We start from the raw sequence: 11,543 nt of genomic DNA on the forward strand, positions 1-11,543 counted from the left end.
AATCAGTCTGATGACATGTTAGCAGTGGAGTCGAGCAGGCCATACAAGTTCTAAACTGTGACTGTGGTACGTTTTTTCTTCAGAACCTGAATTCTCTTGACTTTTCGAGAGATCACTAGTGTGCTGATCAAATTGTAACCATACTTTTGCTCCATAATTACTGCAGCCTTGGTATTTGGAAGGTTCATAAGCTGCTCACTCTTTGACAGCTTGGACACTGGAGGATCACTAAGAAGAAAACCACCTTAGTGATAAAAATGGTGTTGTCACTTCAGGATAGCGTCTTTCAGTTCCTTCTCTCTCGGGTCATACTCCCTGAATCAGTCAACAAGATCATGGATTTCTTCATCCGATTCATCACAACTAACAAAATATGATGAATTCGAACCTTTACAGTCAAAACTGGAGAGGATAGCTCTTAACCATACTAATGTCTCTCTCCCTGTGTATTACCATGACATTATTCTTCACAATACTTCCTAGTTGTTGCACATTTGGTTATGTTTCATCTTTATTTATTTATTTTTGATTCCCATGCAAACAATTCCCTATTGATAATTATTTCAATTTCAGTTTTTGGCTAAACGACAACTTGGACACTGGAGAATCCACTAAGAGAAAAACTACGTCGGTGATAAAAATGCCGTCGCCACTCCAGGTATAACATATTTCAGTTCCTTCTCCCTCAGATCATACTCCTTTCCCTTATTTAGTTAACAAGGCCATGGAAGTCTTCATCTGATTCAAAACTTAGATGCTGAATTCCATCCTTTACAGTCAAAAGTAAACAGAGTATAGCTGTTAACCATACTAATGTGTCTCTCCTTGCGTATTAGCTTGACAATATTCTTCAGAGTCCTTTCCAATTAGGTGGCATAACCTGTTGATAATTTCCATTTCCATTTTATTGTTCGTTGCCATTGCAGGAGCGAGGAAGTGGCTTCAACACAAGATCTTAGATATACACACTAATTGGGGGCACCATAGGAGCTCCCACATTAATCCTAGGTAAAGTCAGAAAAAAGAGATCTGCCCATTTAATTCAACGGACCAATAGGTTAGATTTAATGATGTTTGGGCATCTCGTTCCTGAAACCGGCTCTGCTCCTTCCCAAGGAAACATGGTTTCTCAATTATAAAAACACTCGTGTGTTCCCCTCCTTCTTTCTCCTGTGTACCCTCCTTCGACATACTAGCTAGATCGCGTCATTCTCCACCAGGTTTCCTTCTCTGACCCGGCAGCCAGTGCAACATGCTACCAGGTCTGATTCCAAGTTTCCAACAGCTTATGCCAACTATGGTTGTGTTGTGCTATGCCGCTGGCAGGCAACCAGGCCCCATCGTCGGCTGGCCGGACATGTCTGCTGAGTTCTCCACATCAGAGAAAGGGGAAAGATAAAACACGCCAAGGAACAGGTATGCTGGTCGGTTATTTGTCTAAGATTGATGGGTTACCTATATTGATTGCAGATTTTTGGGTGTTTCTCATCTAACAGAAATATTGTGTGTAATTCGGGTGTAGATACCTTCGATAATGCCACATCTTTCTCATAACTATTACTCCAGGTTGTACCACTCGGTGGAAGGTGATGCAAGTTCAGCTGCATATGAACTAATTGGTGCATCATATATGACACACACTCCTGCAGAATAGCATATCAATCCTACAGTGCATACACACAAGACACATTATCACATATATCTCTTCCTTTGTCCTGTATCCTCACCCTCTGTAGTTCCTCCACTATATGATCGTTGCTCTTTCAGGTCAAGCCCTTCTCGTGAAATCCTCAGGTATATTTCCATATTATTGCAAATAAGGTAAACACAAGAAGCTAGAAATATTCATTCTAAAAAAATGCTATCCATCATCTGGCTGTTTATTTAATCTGTTAACCCTGTGTGGCTGTAATTTCTCTATCTTTTTCCGCTCCATTGTTATAAACGTTTAGTCTACAAAATGCTACATTTGTTCAGTCTGCCACTTAAAGTGTTAATGGGAAGTAACCAAGGTTTGTGCAATGCAAATCAGTAGCATAAAGAAAGTTTCGAGATTTGGTCCAAGCAAGGTATATTGTGATGCAAGAGTGCTTGATGTATATTATTATATGCTTTGTTGCTTTCAAATCAGGTTTATTTACTTTGTGACATACTAACTGGGAGATGTTAATGTTTTTGATTATTTATTCGTAGTCAGTTATACAACTCATAGATCATAGCTCAGGGCTAAAATTAATATGTTAATATTCTTGTGCTCAGTGAGAACCAGAATAAAAGGATGAAAATCTAGGAATACACCTTTCGAATTACCAAAAAAGGCTTTCACCCCGCTTTTATATATAAAGCAATGATCAACAGCACCCGGTACAAACGCAGAACCCCACAACAGACGCAAACACACACCCGAGGCAGGATACATAGGCACTGAGCGCAGCAACACCATCCCTAGCACTACACGAAGAGGTGAAACTGCATATGGCGAACCGTGGGCTCCAAGGCGGCGCCTTCAGGAAGGGGATGACACGGAGCACCGCCACCGCCCGATCCAAGGATCAGAGTTTCCCCTGGAGCAACACGACGGGCAATGTGAGCCGTGACGACGCCTTCAAGAAGGGAACGAGCTTCGCTGCCGCCGGTCCGTCCGAAGATAGAGCAGGTTTTCACCCCGGCTACCATTCACCGCCACCGAACGCCACACCCCGGCCCCACGCCGCCGACACAGCCGTGGCAACCGGGCAGCACCAAGCCACGGCCCTGCCCATGAGTCCCACGGACCCACCACCAGGGCGCCCGCCCCGGCATCCAAGACCTTGTCACCCCCTCACGTGAGATCCGATGCTACCCCAACCAAAGACCCGAGCGGAAAGGACCCGCCTTTCACACCCCTGGGCTGCCCCCAGTGCCGAGAACCAATAGGCCAGCTAAAACTGACCTCCATCGTCCCGTCCTGCGGCACCAGGCGCGAGACGGGCTCGGTCCTGCTGGCGGGCGCGAGACGAGCATGGTCCTGCTGCCGGGCGCGAGACGATCTCGGTCCTGCTGCTGGTCACGAGACAAGGTCAGTCCTGTTGTCGGACGCGAGACGAGCTCGGTCCTGTTGCCGGGTGCGAGACGAGTGACGGACCGCAGCTGGGGGAGGGCTAACCATTGACGAAGATAGCGGGCGGATGAGCGAGAAGAAACATCGGAGGTCAACACAGGCCGCACACCGACGGGCCGACACCGGAGAAGTCCAGCCGCCGCCGTGAACGACCCAAACCACCGCCATGAGCCACCACCACTCCATGGCAGCCCACATCCACGCGCGGGACCCCTAGGCGGAGCCCCGCACCGCCGTACCGACCTGCACCACTGGAAGAGGCCAGCCCAGCCATAGACGCCCCTGCTCCGGCCACCTCCAGCACCCAAGGACTGCCGGAAACAACCGGACCATGCCGTCTCAGCCCGGGCCGCCCGCGAGAACAGCCGGCCGGAGGAGCAGCCTGCCAAATCTGGATCGGACTACCACAGCCCCGACGCCGCCCACCTTGTGCAGGCACACTCCGCCGACCCCAGCAGCCCTCCACGCATCACTACCCGCCGCCACCATCGTCTCGCCGCTGCGCATACACCCAAGGCGACTGCCCGGCGCCGGCCAGGCTTTGCCCGGCGGTGGCAGGGGGAGGAGGCTGGCGGTGGCCGGGTTGGGGTAGGGTTTCGCCCCCCGCCCGACGCTCGTGGGGTGGAAGCTGTATGTAGTCATCTTTCGAATTGTACAGTGCATTTCATTACAATGGGCTATTTTATAAAACAACCAAGTTTACTCTGTCCGGTAAGTTTAATTAGTTTTTCAAACTATCTTAGTAGCACCATTACCATATATTATTACCACATGTCACATGTAGTCAGCTTCTTATTTGAACTATTACCACATTTCACTTGTGGTCAGTATCTTAGTACCAGTAATTAGTATCAAATTCGCTATCAATAATTTCCATTTCATGTTTACTGCATTCCCTGTTGATAAATTATCCTACTCAGTTACTAATTCATAACCTAACATGGGCACTAATAGTAATGGTAAGCCTGCCGAGCTAGCACACGGGAATTTCCCCACGGGACATGCTACCTACTACTAACTCTACTAGGACTAAGCTAAGACCATGTGTACAAGTCTGACACAAATTGCTACTGACTTGTATGGACATATTAACTTTATCTCTAACAGCCTTGGTATTTGGAAGGTCCACAAGCTGCACACTCTTTGACAACCTGGGCACTGGAGGATCATAATTTCCATTTCATTTTATTGTGTTCTTTCTATAGCAGAAGGGAAGAAGTGGCTTCAACACACATGATAACAGGGGTTAGCAAGTGGCTTCACACGCCCTCCCTTGATGCAAAACAACATTGTTGGGATGAGGATGGGATGGGGATGGTTCAAAAATGTGTTTGCGACAGGGGGTTTTAACTGTGTGTGATGGCGCAATCTGCACTAGTACAAGAGGTAGTACAAGCTTTGACTCTATCGCACGATATGTCAAAAGATAGACTTCCGAAAGTATTTTCTTTTCATTACATAGTAGAGACTTCGTCATTACTCCATGTATTCGAAAATACATAGGAAAAGGGTTTTGTTATTATGAGCGGCTCACTATTGGACAACTTAGAACTGGAGGACCACAAAATGGAAAATTATTCAAGTTTCCATTTCATTTTATTCTGTTGTTGATATAGCAGGAGCCAAGAAGTGGCTTCAACACACAAAATAGCAGGAGCTATACCTGTGCTTTCTGCCTTATAAAGTTTATTACCTCACTGCTTGGTCCAGAGTCCGAGGCCCCAAACTCAAGTGACATGTAACCCCCATCCATGCTTCCCAGTGGTAGTGATTCAGATCGTGATGCTGTATGATTGAAAACTTGTTTCATTTTGTTCACAGTATTAGATCCACCCTGCTGCTGCAGGGAGGATTTGCAATTCAACATTGTGCCAATTTTCCCATGTGGTACAATGTCGCTCATGCTGAGGGAAGACCAAATTGAATTAGGAGAGATGTGTAGCACTGCAGGTGATGAAGATCTTATCTGAGGTTACATACATAACAAGCACAGAACTGTCAGTATAAGTGATTGCAACAATTCATGAACTGCGACTGAGCTCAGCCATGTGGTACACTCACCGCATCCATCAGGCGGTCGATGGGCTTCTTACATCATCTCCAGCTGTTCGCCCCCCCCCCCCCCCCCCCCCCCGGCTAGAAAAAAACGCCGCTTGGTGGCGAGCCAGCGATATTTTCGACATGGAGGCGATTGGGGTGCCAGCCACCGCTCCCAGACGCCCATTTTGTAAAAAAAATATCAGACAGAATCGGCCAAAATTCGGCAAACACGGAATAGATTCGGCCGTATTATGCGTTCCATGGTTTTTGTACATATAGAAAACATAAAATCTACTGAAAAAAAGAAAACAACGGCCTGCTGCTGTGCCGCCTACAGGTCGAAGAACTTGCTAAAAGCGGCGTAGTCGCCGTCGTCGCTGTCCTCATTCTCCTTCTTCATGCGGCCGTCCCTGTTGGACCCCTGCTCGGGGTCGTCCTGACGGACTGGTTTGGTCGGCAGCGGCGCCTTGTCGTCGCTTTCCTCAAGAACGATGACGCCTCCCTCGTCGCGGCCACGGCGCCGTGCTGCGATCTCCTCTAGGGTGTGGCGCTGGAGCTCCATCTCCAGCCGCGCCCAGTCCTCCCACGGCCACTTCAGGGCGGCCTTGTCATCGAGTGCGGCTTTAGCGGGCTCGCTCTTCACGGCGGCGAGCCCTGGCTCCGTCTTTGGCTTGATGAGGCGGGACGTAGGAGCCGAGGAGGCGCGGCCTCCCTTGTTGATGATTTCGTGGCTGCGGGTGCGCCGACCTTGACGCTGACGAGCGACGGTGATCCGGAGGAGTGGGAGGGGGATCGGGAGGAGGAGGAGGACCCGCCCAGCATCCGCCTTGGCAGCCACGGGCTGCCACTCCGGCGGGGGGCCGGGGCCGCCGGGTACTCGAGTGGCAGATCGTTGCCACCCTCGAGGTACTCGAGGACGGCGTGGAGCGTGCGGCCGGGGGTGCCCCACCACAGGCGGCGACCGTCGCTGTTGTTGCGCCCCCTTACCACCGGCGCGTTGTTGATGGAGGCGAGCCAGTCCACCTGCCGGTGTTCGAAGTACGCCGCCCACGCCTTGTGGTTCCGGCTCGTACTCCGGGAGGGCCCACTCCTCCTCCAACAGGGAGGTCCGCACGCGCTCGATCTCGGCGTGGAAGTAGTCGAGGTGTTCGACGTCGGGCAGAGTGGGGATTGGGATGCCCCCGGCGCTGAGCCTCCACCGCCCAGGCGTGCGCATGTCAGGGGGCGCCAGGTAGTTCGCCTCGTGGAGGAGGTGGGCTTCCCACTCATGTAGCGAGCGGCGGCCGAAGCCGTTGGCCGCAGCCGCGTCGTCGGGGAACCATTTTACCCATCGCAGCTGTGCTTGCACGGGTGGCTAGACGGGGAGAGAGGGAAAGAGAGGGCGTCGGCGGCGAGAGGGGGGGCTACGGGTAGGTGCTTCCACCGGCGAGCGAGGGGCCGGATTTTATAGCGGCCGGGAGGGGGGGGGGGCAGCAACGTGTGTACGTGTGGCGGGAGGGGCGCGTCGCCGCACTACGCCGCCCGTGATGAATCAGTGGAAGGCTGACCAGCGTCAGCCTTGGCATTGATTCCCCGCGAGAAACCGAGGCGATGAGGACGATGAGGCACAGGGGGTCGCTGACTCAGCAGGCCCGCCGTTCTTTCACGCCAAAATCGATTGCCCCGGCGATCCCGGGCGCCCCAAGCGCGCCGTGTTTGGCCTGGGTCCGCCGGCGCCAAAATCAGCCCGAGCCGGCGAAAAAGGGCTTCTGGGTCGCGGCAGGGCCGAATTTTTGGCGCTGGCGACAAAAAAGTGGCATGTTGGGGACGCGGCTGGAGATGCTCTTAGTCACCGGTGTTCTATCTTCACCTTGCGCCCGAACCTCTCCATGACCAACTGCTATGTCTTCCTGAAGTGATGAGGGTGGTGTTATTGGTTCGGTAGGAGTGACTTGGTTAGAACCATTTGCTTTTGTTGCGATGGTGGTGGTGCTGTGTTGCCATTCATCAAGATGGCAGTTATGTTGTCAACGTCCATTGAGATCATGGACACTGGAGCACAGGGTGATGCTGGTGCTACCACTGGATTTGCAACTGGTGAGGGGCTCAAGGACTCGAGCATACTGGAAGACCAAGACTGCAATGATCCTGGTGAAGAGAAGGAAGGACTTGGCATTCCTAGCAAGTGGTTGACATTGCTCTGCTGACGAGGTGGTGATATTCTAGCCATAGTTCTTTGCCCTGACTGCAAAATGCTTGCATCTGCAGGTTGCTTTTTCTGTCTACTGCAAGTGAAAAAGGCTAAGCACAGTAACTAAATTGGATAAGGGTAAGCAGAACTGGTAATGACATTGGTCACTTTACAATGTTATAAACAAAAAGAAAGTACTGTTTGGGCTATTAAGGATGACATGTTTTGTTGACAGTTTTAGCTATTCAACATATCTTAGCGTTCTATTATGATATCTCAAAACAAATACATAGAATTGCAGCAAAAGGAATAGTTGATCTTAATATCACTTCTACCTACCTTTTATTACCACCACTGGTTGGGATGCATTGCCAGTAAAATTGATGACTTTAGTCTGCTCTTCACAATTCTGCAACTGATATCATGTATTCATCTTTGCTTGGCAAGTTTTATTCCTCTCAAGAAGAGCCAGGAAATGATGTATGTATTTTTCATACTTGGGGAGGTCCACCTTCAAACCCTCGTGCACACTCTTCTGCAACGACATTAAATTCAGTATCCTTCTGATTGATTTCTTGAAATCTGCTTTGCGTTTGTATTGATTAGCTTTTGCTTCAGATAGTGATGAGAATTGTTCCTGTATGGAGATGGAACCAAGGGTTTAAGTGACAAAGATGCGCAAAATCATCAATGAATGAAGATTTATCTCTAGGAAAAGGACAAGTGACCTCTGTTAGTGTTGGAAGAACGACTCTACGATCCAGTTCCAAAAACTGAGAAAAGTATGCATCTTTCCAAGATTTCATCTGCAATGAAATATTGCAGCAATACAATTAGGCCGAGGAGTACAAATTTAACAAAACAACCATCAACAACTCATCTACTTGATTTGGTCATTCAGCTAGTAAGGCTTCTGCATTGAAATACACGTTCAAGTAAACATAATATCCCAGTACATATACAAGAACCTTAATTACTAAATTGGGTTTACTAAAGCAACTGTGCATAACTACCACATATTAGGAGTATACCTATAGATATAAGAACAGATAATACACACATACTCCCTCGTACAAAAAAAATACAGGACTTTTTTGTAGGCTAAACTAGCCTACAAAAACATCTTATATTTTGATGCAGAGGGAGTAGAAAATGAAGGATTCTCTCACCTTACAAAATATTTCCTCCTTGAGATGATATTCTCTGGCACACCCCATCGTAGCTGAAATATCAGACACTGTAACTTGAGAAAAACAAAAAAATAATCAAAGGAAAACAATGATTGAAGTTATATGGAATTCACATTTTTTGTTAAATAAAGCAGCTTAAGTACCTGGAATCTGAGAGTTCTGACAAAGCGAAGTGCTTTGCTGAGCACCGGGAATCTGTTGTCCAGGTGGAGTCATGGGCTCAGGTTCACATGCCTTGAGTGGCGGACATAATAGACCTATTTGCCTAGCACCCTGCTGATTATTCCATCTTGTAAACTGACCAGGCTGCATCTTGGAGACATCAGCTTGTTGTGCTCCAACCATTTGGTACCTTTGCATGCCCATCTCTTGTTGGTTGGCTCTCAAAATTTGATTCAACCTTGTCATCTGCGGCTGTCGCACTCCTATAACACTATCATTTTCACCAAGTAGGTGATTTTGCTGAGAATTTGGACGAGTAAGTGACTTTAACCAACGACGGTATGTTCGTGTGCGGATTTTTGAAGCTGAGCTCCACGGAGCTTGGTATTTTGAAAATATCAAAAAGCATATTTAGAAGTTTCAAAAAATCTGAAAAAAAATCCATGGAAACATATATGTATTCCGCAAGAACATGTTAAATTTCATTTATAAATTTTGTGATTTGTAGGCTGTACAAAAACAAATTTCAGCCCAACAACAAAAACAAAAGGCCCGTTTGAAAATGTGAATTTGTCTTTTTTTCTGTATGCCACATGTTAAAGTATAATGCTGTGAGATTTTACACATACGTAGTATACATGTGTATGTGTGTTCACAAATGAATTAAAAAATATTTGCACTCTGGAAAAATGAAATTTGAAAAAGAGCTCCCTGGAGCTCAGCGTCCGTTGGCATTTTCCGCAGTATGTTCTTCGTTCCTTGCCTTCTCGAGAGATTACTTGTGTACTGATCCTACCGCTATTGAATTTCTGTGCCTATATCCGGAAACAAGACATATCTCCGTGAAGACCTCCTATTTTTGAATAAGATCGGACATTTCCACATTGAGATGAAATGACATTGAGGAAAATAATACTGAGTTGACCGTCTAAGTTCTAATACCAGACGTGGTGTCCTCTAGTCATGCATTATGTTTGCTATAGCCAAGGGTTGATACCAGACGTGGAGCTTGGAGAAGAAAAAGGGACAAAAAGATAGATATTTCCCTTCACACGGGTCCAACAACGTGCACACTGCACACGACTAACGAACAAGGAAAGGCCATGCCGGTGGCCCAAGCACAGGCTACACAAACTTAGAAGGACCTGCATCCCTGAAATGCTACAGAAGGGCTCTGTCTAACTTACGTGCTACACCAAGTTAGACAACACAGAAGTGGTTCGCCCATATGTTTGCGTGAAATTGAACTAACAGTGCTAATGCGGGCAGGGTGAGCCAAATTATTGGCCGTTGTCCAAACATGCGCGATCTGGGTTGGCTGGTGCGCCCACCTGGAGGTAGACCAAAATTGCCGGGGTCCAAAGAAAAAATATAAATGATAAACATGTGGCCAGAATGAAAACTTAATAAAACATAACATCCGGTCAACCGCTGGTCAAAGTCCACTTAAACATTAATTAAACACTAAAAAGAGTTTTGGTGCAAGTTGCCCTAGGCGTCCGCGTTGCCCTTGCCCTTGCCATCGTCGTCGCCAGCGGTGAGATTGATGAAGAGGGGAGGCAGCCCAGCCCACCCGAACGCCGCTTGATATGCCGCCAGGGCAGCCTCCTTCGGTGTTTGCAGCTATGGCGACATTGCGGCGTGGCGGGCGCGCTCCTCCTCCTCAAGGCGCAACTCCTGCTCCCAGCGCATCTGTTGCTCTCTGTCGGCCTCCTCCTCGGCAAGCCAATGCGTCTTCCAGCGCTCAAGGTGGGCCGCCTCCTCCTCCTGTGTCGCGGAGTTGTGGGTGGGAGGCGCTCACCCAGTCGCGGAACTGGCCGGTCCATGAGTAGGACTCCTCGGGCCAAGTGGGCGGCAGCTGCGACCGCTTCCATGTGGGCATGGGCTCGGGCTCCGGCTCCTCCTCCGGTTTCGCCTTGGGCTTGGCGAAGTGTGGCGGTGGCGGGACAAACAGCGAAGCATGGACGGAGTCCCCTGCCGCCGACAAGGCGACTGACTGGTCAAGCCCATCCCAATGGGCATCCTCCTCGAGCCGGCTTTGCCTCCAGCGCGTGCTCCAGGGCCTCCTGGAGGGCAGGTTGGTACGCCACCTCCGCCTCCTCCTCCTCTGGCAAAATCTCTAGGGGCGGCAGGCGAATGTCGTGGTCGATGTGGACGCCCCGGTGGCGCTCCTCCTCGTGCTCTGGTGCAAACTAGCGCTCCTAGTTGGGGGAGTCTGGCACGTAGGCACGCATCATGCGCTACTCCGATGTAAGGAGCTCGCGACGCCGGTGAACCTCCTCGGCGTGCGCCCACGCCGTGCGCGGCACCGCTAGAACCGAGATTCGGTGCGGGTCCAGATGCCAGCCGCGTGGCAGGTTGACATCTGGATACTTCAGGGGCCGGCGGTACTGCCAGTGCCATCGCCCCTGGTAGACTCGTATGTACAGCCGCTCCCGCTCCCGCATTGGTGAGCCGCGTCTAGCCGGCGGAGGAGGAAGCGTGCGGGAAGAGCTCACGCCGGAGTTGAACCTCCCCTTCCCCTTCCCGCTGAAGAAGCCGATAGCTGGTGGCTGGCTAACTAGGGTTTCCGGCTGGCTGGCTAGGGTTTTCTGGTCGCTGGCGAGCGAGCAATTGTGGCTAGATGTGGACGGGGAGATGGAAGTGGATGATGCCGGCCCTGCCGCACGCTTCCATTAAAAAGGACGGCCACACGGCTATTCCACACACTGCTACGCAGATCCGAGGTAGGTGTTGGCGTTAAATACGACCGCTGCGTTGGTTGGCCGGCCGACATGTGAGGCTGCGGCGGACACCGAGGGAACGAGCGGTGCGTCCGCTTCGTTTCCACGCCGGCCCAAATTTGGGCCTGAAATGCGTCAGCACGGACCCGAAGCGGATA

At 49.9% G+C, this 11,543-nt stretch overlaps 1 pseudogene; it reads right to left on the reverse strand.

Moving 5' to 3' along the window:
• Positions 1-3,439: 3,439 nt before the first annotated feature.
• Positions 3,440-11,109, reverse strand: LOC125534707 (uncharacterized; annotated as a pseudogene).
• Between the last annotated feature and the right edge of the window lie 434 nt (positions 11,110-11,543).

This window comes from Triticum urartu, chromosome 2A, assembly GCF_056163025.1.
Source record: "Triticum urartu cultivar PI428250 chromosome 2A, HENAU_Tu73, whole genome shotgun sequence".
NCBI classification, from domain to species: Eukaryota; Viridiplantae; Streptophyta; class Magnoliopsida; order Poales; family Poaceae; genus Triticum; species Triticum urartu.